The 14,825-nt window shown below is 33.1% G+C and overlaps 1 pseudogene; it reads right to left on the bottom strand.

Annotated features, from left to right (window-relative positions):
- Positions 1-14,825, bottom strand: part of LOC105045162 (plant cysteine oxidase 2-like) — an 86,950-nt pseudogene that overhangs the window by 1,493 nt on the left and 70,632 nt on the right.

Genomic DNA, 14,825 nt, shown 5'->3' on the forward strand with positions numbered 1-14,825 from the left:
GTAATAATTTTAGGAGACATGAATGGGTCATACTGGTGAGACCTAAAATTCTAAAATCTTAATCTTAAATATTCTTAGACGTAGGAACATTGAGTCGGGGATCAATGTTCAGGATAGACTGACACATTCTATGTATGCTCGATGGAGAGGGTGGCAGATCTCACTAGCCATTTGTGTGGGACACTAATACAAGGATGTAGATGCTCATTTGAGAAATGAGTCCACTAAATTGACTCGATGAAAGAGAACATCTTATGGAAGCCTTACTTGTATGTCAAAGATGGTTCTCTAAGTGAAAGTTGTGCAAGTGATCCTTAGATATGAGATTACCATGGATTCTTGTGCATATGAATCCATATTTTGGTTCATACTCAAGCATGGTATTAAGATATGTACGGGGTATTCTGAATATGGGGAGTGTGTATGAAGATTGTGAGTAGGTCAACAAGGAAATCGATTACTCCTAGTAAGAGAAGATCGCATCCGGCGTATTTTCATTCCTAGATAACTCGAAAAAAAATTTTTAGCCAAAAGTAGAAAGGAGATTAGAAAGAGTTTCTAATGCTTCTTTATTGGAGTCATCATTGATTAATTGAGAATCGATATGAATATGTGTTTGAGTTTGACATGGTTTCATACTCATAAACATATTCAGGGTGCAGGGATGATCGAAGGATTAAATTGCATAGTAACTTACTACTGAAGGGTATATTTAATATTTTCATCAAATTTTATATCTTCTGAATTGTCATGATATATTGCTAGATGTCAATCTTGACTTGTAGGTCTGATCGAATTAAAGAGTTTAATCTGATCGTCAATTAGAAAGAGTTCTAATTACTAAAATCGGGTAAGCTCAATTGGACATAAATTGGTCATATTAAATTCTAATCAAATTAGGTCAACTTACATTTAAATATACTACTAGCTAAATATGAAACTCAATGGGTTACATACATATAAAAATCAGCCAAGGATCCTTTTGAGAAAGGTTGATTGGAATTTTGGATTCAATCAGAGTTCCGATAAGCATGCTAGCACGTGTGGAAACCCTAGCTCCTTTGGAGATCAATTTGGTCTCACGCCTTACTGATTTGCTAGCCCAATTTGGTGGGCATTTGGGTAAGTTAAGCCACCTAGAAACAGCCAAAAAAAAGGCACCACATCTTATCTTAATGCCAAAAACCAAGAGTCCAAGATGAGAAGGACTCTTGGTGCATATATGCTGAGCGCACGAGCTCTTTGGTTTTGGCATGCAGATGGACTAAGAGTCCTTCTGCTTTGGGTCTCTATTTTTTATGATAAGTAGATTAGATCATGAAGCACCTAGCACACTATTTAAAGTATAAAAAATCCATCAGATTGTGCATGAAAAAAATTCTTGGATCATTGTTGCGCACACGATAGGTTTTCTGGATGCATGAAGGGACTCGAAGACTCCTTCTATTTAAGGGGTGTTAAGCAACTTTTTCATCTGATTATTTTTTTGATAAGGATCAATTTTAAGTGCTGATCACGTGATAAAAATATAAAAAATTATTGGATATTGGAAGGTTGCTTTTGATGCCCTTTTCTGGGTGTGCACGCACATGATAGTGAGAAGGCACTTGCATGTCTCTCTGATTAAAAGTCCTTCTCAGGTTTAAACACTTATCCAAATGGGGCGACACTTGATGATAGTCTTTCCATTTGAATCATGTATTGTGTGGCAAATTTTCATGCTGATCTGAAGTGAGAAGAGACACCAATTGCATCTCATTCTGGGCGTGCGCATGTGAGAGAACTGAAATCGACGTATCGCATCCTGAAGAGTCCTTCTGTTTAAAGACTCTCAAATAAGTGATATAATGACTTGATATGGCTTTCCAGATGAGGCGTGCCTTCCCAGGTGCTATAAATAGGGAGAAGTGTTGATTATTCAATTCTTACATTCCCTATCCACTCCCTCTCTTACAACTCTAGGGTTTAGGGCAAAGGCTTGTTCTTTTAAGATAAGCCTAATCCTAATAGCTTTAAGGGTTTAAGAGGTCTAAAAAAAGATGGTTAGGTCTAATGGATGGTTCTGAGAGGTTCAGACTCAAGTTTGAAGAAAAGTCTAATCGATTGGTGGCTAGTCGAGTTCTAGGGACTAGAACTCTTGAAGCAAGGTGAAGAAGGAAAATTATTTTTGATTCAATTTTTGTGTGGATCACCATTGAAGGGTGGACACTTAGATACCTTATAAAAATTAGATTAGTGCTATAGGCATTCTTCTGATCTACATTTATTTTAAATATACTTTGATTGATATAGTCAAGGATTTCTGGGCATTAGGATTTTCGGTGCATTGGGTGTTTTTAATGAAAATTTTAAATATCTAATCCTTTCGCTATGCCATCGAAATCCAACAATGGTATCAGAGCCTGTCTTGATCTATATAATCAAAGATTAAATTATTATCTTGATTGTGATCAAGCATGATTTTTGGTTTGATTCAAGTCGGGTTAAGGGTTGAACCCAATTGAATATCCAAACCCTAGTATGTCTTAGAGACATATTTTAAATATAAAATGCATGTTGTATATATAGAATCTTTCTTAGTAGCTTAGTACTCTAATTAAAATTCATCACCAGACCATCCAATCATAAGAGCAAGTAGGATTCGGAGATCCTCTCTTTCTATTCTATAGGGTACTCTTATGGCGTGTAGGGGTGCCATTGTGATATCCCAAGAAGAAGAACCATGAAAGGAGTATTTTGTGTTCATGCATGCTATTAAAATTTTATGCATATGTGATATGCTTGAGATGCTTAATTATAATCATGTTATATGATTATATTTTCATATCTTAAAGATATGATTAGATGCTATGATTAATTGTTATGATTTTTAAGATACAACTATATTAGTGCATCATTGTGATTGATTGATTTGGGATATACATGAGATCATTAAAGTACTCATAAAAATTATATTAAATCATAGTATTGTGAACTAGTAGCTGACCTATTTTTTTGAATCAATTAATCAATTGGTATCTAAGCAGTGTTTCAAGTGCGGTGGTTATTTAATTGATTCCATTGCTGGCCTGGCTAATTTTATTGGTGTCTAAAAAAAGCAACGGGGTGACCCCCACCAATCTTCACACTTTTCTGACCAATTGGATTAATTTGAATCTTGAATAATGATAGCTCAGTGTTTTGAACACTATATTTGCTTTCCTTTATACCTAGTCAATATCCTGTCAAAAATCATAGTAAGTTTGTTGTGATATCCACAAGACTTGCTATGAAGATTGATGTGAGTTTATCTTGGTGCATAGTAGATGCTTTACAATATATTTTAGATATGTTGCTTTATTGTGATATCCACAAGAACAGTATTTTTCAGATATTGCTGTATGAAAATGAAGGATCTGACTTAACTAAAAATACTATAGTTTGTTGTGATATCCATTAGGCTATGAGTATTTTTAGAGACAAAGATTATGTTGAGAGTTGCATGAGATATAATTGGATAGGCTTTCCTACCTTTGAACTCATTGAGATTTGTTATGATATCCACAAAATTTTATTGAGGGATTAGGGTCTCAACCCCATTAAAAAACTAGATTAAGATTTTTCGTTTATCATAGGAGAGGGTTATGGTATCCGATAAAATAGTGAGAGACATAACTAGTTTAAAAGTCCTTATCTAGTTATGTATGTCAAACATGAGCGGTCTGCTTATATTATTATTCTTATTTATACAGATTTAAGTCTGTATTAGGGCTTCTTTATTTTCACTGCATAACACCATAGATAAAAATATGTTAATCGATCTCAACTATGTGGATGGATTGAGGAACTTATAAGTTAGGTTCGTATCAGAGAAAAACTCTGATGTTCTAGATATTCCTGACCTTGAATTGGTCAATTATAATGAGAAGGCAAAAGATGTCCATAAGAATATTATTTATTCATTTTGTGATAAATTTGGACATTAGGAGTATAATTGTAAGAATAACCTTGTAAGTTTGAAGCAGGATGTAAGTGTAGCACCAAAAGGTATGTATATGATACAGATCTATTTTTCATTGAGTAGTTTAGACTCTAATACTTGGGTATTAGATACCGCATGTGGATCATATATTTATAATTCATTATAGTGACTACAAAATATCAAAGATTTGAAAAGAGGTGACCTCAAGCTCTATAGTGCAAGTGGAGAGTCCATTAGCGCAGAGGCTGTGGAAATCTGTATGCTTGATTTATCTTCAGATAAAATTTTAGAATTGAAAGACTATTATTACATGCCAAAGGTCATTATAAATATTATTTTTATACCTTTGTTATTAAAATAAGGTTATGAAATAAGGCTAATGGGAAATGGATACTCCATTTTCTTTTCTAATGAATTTTATGGCAGTGGTTATATTGATAACAATCTTTTAATTCTTGCACTCAATGAAAATATTTTTCATATTGAAAGAAATATGAAAAGAAAGAGAGAAGATGTGAATATCATATATATCTGGCATTACCACCTTGGTCATATTAGTGAGTCAAGGATAAATAAGTTATACAAAGAAGAATTCTTGGACCTATATGATTATGAGTCATTGAGAACTTGTGAGTCTTATCTCACGGGTAAGATGACCAAGACTTCATTTTTTGGACATGGAGAGAGAGTGAATGAGTTATTAGCCCTAGTACATATAGATGTATGTGGACCGATGATAACTCAAGCTCGAGGAGGATGCTCCTATTTTATCACCTTTATAGATGATCTATCAAGATTTGGATATGTGTATCTTATGAAACATAAATTCGAAGCCTTTGATAAGTTCAAGGAGTATCAAAGTATGGTCAAAAAATAAACTGAAAAATATATTAAGATTCTTCGATATGATCGAGAAAGAGAATACTTATCCAGTAAATTTTTTGATCATCTTAAAATTAAAGGTATTCTCTCTGAACGGACCCCTTCTTATACACCTCAGTTAAATAGTGTAGCAGAAAGAAAGAATTATACTTTGATGGATATGGTGCGGTCTATGATGTGCTTCACTGATCTCCCAATATCATTCTGGAGATATGCCATAGAGACTGCCACATATATTCTAAACAGAATATCTTCAAAGTCTGTTACAAGCACACTATATGAGATATGAAAGAGAAGGAAACCTAAACTTAAACATCTTAAGATTTGGGGCTGTCCTGCTTATGTCAAAAATATTTTTGGACATAAGCTTAGTGCTAGATCAGACAAGTGTAAGTTTGTAGGGTATCCTAAGAAAATTAATGGATACTACTTCTGCCATCCTACTGAACAAAAGATGTTTGTCAGTAGGCACGCCACTTTCTTAGAAAATGAATTCATTCAAGAAGGTGGCAGTAGGAGGAATATTGAACTTATGAAAGTTCATGATCTACAAACTGATCTAGAAATATCAGTGTTGGATAGAGTGTGTCAAGCACCTCTAAGATATGGTTTTGTCATTGAGAATGATAATTTAATCAACATCATTCAGGATAATGATCCACTGATCTATTCGAAAGCTGTCATGAGTAGAGACTTAGACAGATGGTTGGAAGCTATGAAATTTGAGATGAACTCGATGTACACCAATCAAGTATGGACTTTGGTTGATGCGTCTAAGGGTGTGACCCAAATAGGGTGCAAGTGGGTCTTTAAGAAGAAGATCGAAGTAGATGGCCAAATAGAAACCTACAAAACTAGGTTGGTGGTGAAAGATTTCAGACAAAGGTAAGGAATTGACTATGATGAAATCTTCTCACCAGTGGCTATGCTTAAGTCCATTCGAATTTTGCTTGCTATAGCAACATACTACAATTATGAGATCTGACAGATGGATGTCAACATCACATTCCTTAATGATAATCTAGAGGAAGAGGTCTATATGACTCAGCCAGAGGGATTTATCTCAAGTGAGAGGGTAAATCAAGTATGCAAGCTTAAGAGATCTATTTACGGATTGAAGCAGACTTTGAGAAGCTGGAACATCTGATTTGACATGATAATCAAAGAGTTTAGCTTTATCAAAAATAAAGATGAATCATGTGTGTACAAAAAGATAAGTGGAAGTATAATTATCTTCTTGGATCTGTATGTCGATGACATACTGCTCATTGGGAATGATATCCCAATGATGCAATCGATCAAGACTTGGCTATTGAATAAATTTTTCATAAAAGACTTGGATGAAGCATCTTATATACTGGGTATAAAGATCTATAGAGATAGATCTAAAAAGATGTTAGGCTTATCCCTGTCATGGTATATAGATCTCATATTAAAGAGATTTAATATAGAGGTAAATAAGAGAGGTTACCTGTCTGCAAGTCATGATATACATCTCTCTAAAAAAATATCTTAAGACACCAGAAGAGAGAAGGAGAATGAATGAAATCTCTTATGCATTGACTGTGGGATCAATAATGTACACCATGCTATGTATCAGGCCTGATGTAGCTTATGCTTTGGGTGTAGCTAGCAAATTTCAGGCTCATCCAGAGGAGAGTCATTGAAAAGCTGTAAAAAATATTCTGAAGTACCTAAGAAGGACTAAAGATATTTTTCTCATATATAGAGGAGGATCAGAGCTGAAAGTAGAGGGATATATAGATTCTAGTTTTCAATCTGATCCAGATGATAGAAATTCAATATCAGGATACGTATTTACCTTTAATGGTAGAGCAGTGAGTTGAAAAAGTTTCAAGCAGCAGACAGTAGCTGACTCAACTACTAAGGTAGAGTACATCACTGCTAGTGAAGCCACTAAGGAAGCTATCTGAATGAAGAAGTTCATCATGAATTTTGGAGTCGTTTCTGAGATTGAAGGATCAGTGCCACTCTATTGTGATAACATGATAAGTGATATTTTTTTACATTTGTTGAAGGTATTTTTTATAATTTATGGTGCTAACATCTTCTAAAAAAATTTAATTTCATAAATAAATTAATTTTTTTATAAAAATAAATAATTTTAAAAAATATAAAATTAGAGTATATTTATGAAAAATAGATGTTAATTTAATTGAACAATTTAAGTATCAAAATAATAAAAAAATATTGAGCAATTTAATCATATTTTTTTTCTATTTTTTAGGCATAAAATCAGAGCAAAAATCAAGCCAAAATCCTTAAAAAATAAATTTTATAGCTTTCGATGCACGGTGGACCAGCCGCTCGGTCCATGGATTCAAGGGCACGATCCACGAAAATAGTTCACGATGTTTGGTGCGGTCTACGATGGGTGGAAGAAAATTTTTGCGATCCGATAGCCTAAATTAATTTGAATCAAGATCCAACGGCTGCTATTCATTGTCGGTTGAAAACTAATCAAATGAAGAAATTTTTTTGTGCGATCCAATGGCCAAAAATCTATCCAAAATTTGATCCCACGGCTGATGCTGTTCCTGACTAAGAATAGGAGAGCTGAGCACTGATCAACGGCCCAGATTCTATCTGATGCGTGATCCAATGGTTAGCATCATTTTCGATCGAAAGAAAGACTTGATCTTTGTTTATTGGGCTAATCTAGGTGGTCCAATGAAGATCCAATAGTTAGAATAAATTGATACGGGTATAATATAATTTCTAAGGATTTTAGGACTCTTTTTGCTATCAGAAAAAGATAAAAAATTCATCTATAAATAGAGAGTTCGAGAGTAAAAGAAAAAAAAATAGTGAAAACATAAGAAAAAATTAGAGAGAAAAATTAGATAAGTTTGGAGATCCAAGGAGAAGAAGAAGAGAAGTCGGTTCGCTCTACAGAGTACAAAGAAAGAAGGAGAGGTCATCAACTATTTTTCTGACGAGACTGTGCTGATCAACTTCAGATCTTTGTTATAGTTTTATTTTAATTTATTATTTTTTTTAAATTTTTTATAATTAAATTTTAATTTTAATTAATATAAAATTTATTTTTTATCTTTTATTTTTATTACAAGTAGATACTAGGATTTAGTTATTAGATCTTAGTACCAATTTATTTTATACTCTTTAAATTTTTATTATTTATTTTTATTACAAGTAGAAGCTAGGATCTAAATAGTAGATCTTAGTACCTGATTTATTTTTTATATTTTTAATTTTTATTTTCTGACTTAAAATTACTTTCTTCAAAATCTTATTTTTTTATAAAATCAAAAATTTCAAATCAAAATTCTGTCTTCTTTGTGGATTTGATCCAAGTCACTACTTTTTACATATTTTTAATTTTTATTAAAGTTAAAATTAATTTGATAAGCCTGGTGTTCTAACGATAACATCGCGATCCTATCATAATACTGGGGTCGTTATTCAAGCTAAGAAATTTAGATCTCATCAAAGATCTAAGTACATCCTCAGATGCTTTCACCTCATTTGAAAAATTATAAATAGATAAGATGTTATCCTTGAATGAGTAGATACAAAGAATAATATAGTTCACTAAGGTCATACCACAATAGCTATTTGATCGTCATCTTGATTGTATGGGATTGAAATATAAAGGTGATTGGCTTTAGTGCAAGTGGGAGATTGAAATAAGAGTGCCTTATAAGCCAATCACAAGTGTGTTGCGATGAAACTTTTTTTTATAATTTTTTAACTCATGTAATGATATTTATTATTTGATAATAAAATAAGATATTAATTTATCATATTAGCTATATCTTATTACGTCTAAGATTATGATGAACTCCAAAGATTAGGATAATAGTTTTAGGAGACATAAATGGGTCATGCTAGTGAGACTTAAAATATTAAAATCCTAATCTTAAATATTTTTGGTTGTAAAAATATTGAGTCAGAGATCAATATTTCGGATAGACTGACACATCCTATGTATGCTCGATGGAGAGGGTGGCAGATCTCACTAGCCACTTGTATGGGATATTAATACAAGGATGTGGGTGCTCATTTAGAAAATGAGTCCACTAAATAGACTCGATGAAAGAGAACATCTTATGGAAGTCTTACTTGCATGTCAAAGATGGTTCTCTAAGTAGGAGTTATGCAAGTGATCCTTAGACCTGAGATTACCATGGAATCTTGTGTACATAAATTCATATTTTGGTTTATACTCAAGCATGATATTAAGACATATACGGGGTGTTCTGGATATGGTGGAGTGTGTATGAAGATTGTTAGTAGGTCAACAAGAAATCGATCACTCTTAGTAAGAGGAGTTCGCATCTTGTGCATTCTCATTTCTAGATGATTTGAGAAAAATCTTTTGGCCAAAAGTAGAAAAGAGATTAGAAAGAGTTTCTAATATTTTTTCATTAGAGTCATCATTGATTAATTGAGAATCGATATGAATATGTGTTTGAGTTTGACATGGTCCCATACTCATGAACATATTCAGGGTGTAGGGATGATTGAAAGATTGAATTGCACGGTAACTTACCATTGAAGAATATTTTTGATATTTTTATCAAATTTTATATCTTTTGGATAGTTGTGATATATTACTAGATATTAATTTTAACTTGTAGGTCTGATCAAATTAAAGAGTTTGATTCGATTGTCAATTAGAAAGAGTTCTAATTGCTGAAATCGGATTAGCTCGATAGGACCTAAATCAGTTAGATTAAAATCTAATCAAATTAGATCAACTTACACCTGGATCTACTGCTAACTAGATGTAGAATTTAGTGAATCACACATATTTAGAAATTGGCTAAGGACCCTTTTGAGAAAGGTTGATTGAAATTTTGGATTCAATCAGGGTTTCGCTAAGTATGCTAGCACGTGTGAAAATCTTAGTTCCTTTGGAGATCAATTTGGTCTCACACCTTGCTGATTTGCTAGTCCAGTTTAGTGAACACTTGGGTCAAGTCAAGCCACCTAGAAACAGCTAAAAAAGAGACACCACATCTTATCTTAATGCCAAAAATCAAGAGTCCAAGATGAGGACTCTTAGCACATATATGCTGAGCGCATGTGCTCTTTGGTTCTGGCATATAGATGGACTAAGAGTCCTTCTGCTTTGGGTCTCTATTTTTTATGACAAGTAGATCAAACCATGAGCCACCTAGAACACTATTTAAAGTATGAAAAATCCATCAGATTGTGCCTTCTCTGTTGGTGCCTCATCTGGTGCTATAAATAGGGGACGGCAGAAGTGTTGATCATTCAATTCTTACATCCCCTATCCACTCCCTCTCTCCCTCTCTTACAACTCTAGGGTTTGGGACAAAGGCTTGTTCTTTTAAGACAAGCCTAATCCTAATAGCTCTAAGGATTTAAAAGGTTCAAAAAAAGGTGGTCAGGTGCAGTGGATGGTTCTGAGAGGTTCAAACTTAAGTCTGAAGAAAGGTCTAATCGATTGGTGGCTAATCGAGTTCTAGGGGCTAGAACTGTTGAAGCAAGGTGAAGAAGGAGCACTGTCCTTGGTTCAATTTCTATGTGGATCACCATTGGAGGGCGGATACTTAGACGTCTTGTGAAAATTAGATTAGTGCTATAGGTATTTTTCTGATCCAAATTTATTTTAAATGTACTTTGATTGATATAGTCAAGAGTTTTTAGGTATTAGAATTTTTGGTGCATCAGATATTTTTAAATAAAATTTTAAACACGGATTTTATCAAAGGTTCTTGCACTCTAGAAAGATTGATTCCAAAACCACAACTGTACACCACCAAAGGGACCACGTTAGTACCGATAGAAAGCGTACCATGTTTTGCCGATATAGGCCATTTGATGTCTTAATGCTAGACGTTCGCTCGGTGATTTACACCTCGCTTCACTCCCGAAGGAAACTTCATTCTTTTTCCGATCCGCTTTTTGGAAGATGAGCTCGATTTACGGAAACACTCAATGCAGATGAAGCCTCTTAATCTAGGCCTTTCCATACTTTCTCGATTCGCTTCTTTCTCGAGCTCGGCTACTTTCTTTTTCCCCTCTCACTACGCTCCGCCTTCTTCCAGGCCTATTGGTCAGCTAATCCTTCTGTTGCACCACTGGAACCCAACAATATCTTCACCATCAAACAATACTCACAAGTATGTCTCCTTGTCCATATCACTTAGTTACAGAGAGTCAACAAAGTATCTTTGACTGATAACTATGTCAAATATTACTTCCACTACCTTGAGTCCCTTCTATTTTGTTTGATTCCCTTTGGTATAAAAGCCAATATCAACATCTAATCTATGGCCAACAGAAAATTGCTAAGAGAAACAAGACCAAGAAATCACTTGTAATAGCAGCAACCATCCTACAATTTGAATCCGACATCATGAAATGCAGCAATAGTTGCAATTCTGAGAAAACCAATCATCCAAATAAGACAAGAATCCATAATAAACACAAAATTAATATTTTCTTTTCATGGCATCAACTCTGCAGAATCTATAGCAAGCCTTGGCCTAACCGATAAAAAGAATAATTTTTTACTATTAATCCAAATCAAAAAGTAGGATTCAAAAGTTCTTTACAATGCTTATTAGATTTAACAAAACAGGCATTTTAATCTATCCAAATCCTATCGCATTCACCAAACCATCCACCATACAAGATTCGCATCGTCCCCAACTCCTGGGAACGTAATAGAACACAAATTTTCTAGGATATAAATATCGAAACTTTTTGTGAAAAAGAATAGAGAGCTCATACCAAGAATGGTGTGAAGGTGCTCGATGTCCTCCAGGGCTGGGACGACGTTGGCTCCAAATTGGCGAATACCTCCTTGCAGGTATCGAACAACCTCTCGATGATAGTCAGCATCAACAACAACTTCTTCTGCCGCCACTTGCTCTTCTTTGCTGACTTGCTCTCCTCCTTCCTCGCTGCCACCTCCTTCCCCCTCCTTCCCTATCGCCTCCTCCTTCCCCTTCTGGTCTGTGAACATCCGAAAGCTGGGATGGGTGCGAGGCTTGGAGCAGCCGAATATGGATTCTTGGGATGGTGGGAGGCTTGGAGTGGCCGGACAGTGAAGCTGGGATGTTGGCTAGGGTTGTGCACTAGTGAACGAATAGAAAATGCAATAGCCGAATATAGAAGCTCAGTTGGGATTTGAGGCATATTTATAAGAGTTTAACTGGTATAAATAACTTACCAATCATCATAGAAATAGATTTTAATTAGACCTACATGGCTAAGATAGTGGATAGACTATCTAAGAATTTGAAGTTTAAATCTTTTCATTTATTTATTATAAATATATTTTATAAAAAACTTGTAATGTCAAATTATTCATCATAAAATTTATTTCTATTTGTTAAAATATTTTTGACCATCTTTCCATCAAAAATAACTATTTTAATAATTTAAAAATTATTTAAATTATGCTTTTAAGATTTTATTTTCAAAGTTGTAATCCCAGTTTCTGACAGATTATTCATCACAAAATCTACTTCTATTTATTAAAATATTTTTGATCATCTTTCCATCAAAAATAACTATTCTAATAATTTAAAAATTATTAAAATTATGCTTCTGATGAAAATTTTCGTCAAAAATATTATTGACAAAAAAAATTGTACAAAATCGATCACAAATATTTTTTATATTTTTTTAAAATTATTTTTAAAAAAGTTTTGATGGATTTTCTAACAGAGTTGTTTCTGACAAATAATCTATCAAAAATTTGTCAGAGATTTTGAAATATATTAATTATATTTTGTTACTCCTTTTGTGATAGAAATTTGTCAGTGATCTATCAGAAATTTTTGATGGATCATGTCTGTCAGAAAAGCTCATTAGTGAAGCCCTTATTTCTAGTAGTAAATGGTACACATTATCCTCACAATAATCTTTAAACATATTATTGACAGCTTCTAATAATATATCATAACAATATAGAAATTTGACATATACAAAGGTGTTAATCAAAGAAGTAATAAAAGTTTTATTATATAATAAATATCATAATAGTTACAATTTTATCATTTACATCCATAAAATAAAAAAATTACAATGTAAAGTTTAGCTACTCAAAAGAAAGGAATAAAAAGAAAAAAAACTAATCATTCTTTGAACCACTCTCTGAGTCCTCATCAGTGTCTTCATCTTCACCATGCATGCCATCTTGATTTTTATTCATATCAGCTTATAATGAAATAAAAGAATAAAGAAGTAAGAATCTACTATTTAGCAACTTCATAAGTACTTATTTAATTTTTTTATTCCAATCAATTAAAAAAATACAATTCAACATAAATTTATCACACCAATGTTGATTGACTGATGCGGTACATTCTTGTATCCTAGGTTTCTCCTTGAGTAGAGTAATAAAATCGACAGGCTTAACAAGAGACAACCAACATTTTGTATATGAAAATTCAGATGCCATTTGATACTCATTATGCTCCAGATGTCTAAATATGTCAGCAAGAGAGGACCCTTTTGCATAGTAAAAACTAAAACTCTACACCAGATAATGTATCAGCAAAACCAAGCATATTCTAAAATTGCAAATAAAGAAGGAATTATTAAAAGATTAGTAATTTGAAGAGATAAAATCACATGTTAAGAAGTCCTCTGGTATAGATAAGTTTTTTAACTATCAAACAAGCAGAAATTCTGAAGATCTGAATCAACAATAGAAGTAACTAATTCAGAGTCGAATTAAACAAGAGAGATTGCACAAGTACTCAACAAATTAATATTGTAGAAGAATATGGATTAAAGAATAGAAGCATTTTGAAAGGTATGTAATCAAAAGCCTACTAGATCATCATTTTCTGGTGCAATTTAGAGCACTAGAGTATTTCTGGATTATTAGTTTTGCTGAATTGGAAAACCAATGGCCATCAAATATTCAAAATATTTAGATGGTCCTCATCCTCTATGTCATCTTTGCTAACTTTCATGTTCATTTAATTATTAATATTCAAATTTATTGCATTCTAGAGCATCAAATTTATTACAAATGGAAGTCTAAGACACAATACATATAGCAATTAAATAAATTCTTAGGGAGGAGAATAATATGATATTTTTAGCACTATTAGCAAAAGAAATTTTGATTTCACTTGTTAGGTATTCATGATGTCAAAGACTCCAATATACTACTACCAACTTAGTTTCATCTTTGTGATACAATATTACCTCAGAAATATAAAATGAAGCAAGTACAGTTTTTTTTTTTTTTTTGATAGAAAAAGTAGACATTTATTAAACCAAGTAAGTAGTGAAAAGTTTAATTACAACAGTGGCCTGTAGAAGATATGGACAAAACACAGACTAGGCAAAAAGAGATATACAAAGGATGAAACAGTTATTCCCTGATACAAACAGAAGTAAAACAAAATAGAAGAGTCGGAAAGTGCAAAGTTTTAACTGTTTGACATAAAGAGAAGTCAAAGTAAACTCCACAAAAGAAGTATGACTACCTGCAATGTATGACCCTTGGATGGTTGAATGAAGCGTGTTGTGCTGGAGTAGAGAAATAGTAAATGTACAACTGAAACTGAGAAAAATTAACTCCTATCGTACACATCACAATCATATGTACCAGCTCTAATATGTATTCCTAATTTTATTAATATAGCATCTCATGAGTTAGGTTTTCTCTAACTCAATTACATCAAAAAAAAAAAGAGAGTAAATGCACAACTCATCAGACTCCCTTTGAGATGATATAACAAAAGTCGATGTGAGCCACGATGATAGGAGTAGTGATAGCAGAGAACACATGGATCTTTGCAGTTGTAAGCCATCTGAGAAGCATATAAACAGCAGAAAATGGTAGAATTAAACCAGCAGAGTTTGAGAAATCCTGTACTGAAGCAGTGAAATAACTGATATAACACCCATAAATTTTGTAGGCTGAAAGAAGAAAGAACGGTAACCATCACAATGTTCTTGCATGAAGTTATGGAGCGGTAACCTTGAACTGTAATCTAGT

The sequence above is a fragment of the Elaeis guineensis genome, chromosome 5 (genome assembly GCF_000442705.2).
Source record: "Elaeis guineensis isolate ETL-2024a chromosome 5, EG11, whole genome shotgun sequence".
In the NCBI taxonomy this organism is placed as follows: domain Eukaryota; kingdom Viridiplantae; phylum Streptophyta; class Magnoliopsida; order Arecales; family Arecaceae; genus Elaeis; species Elaeis guineensis.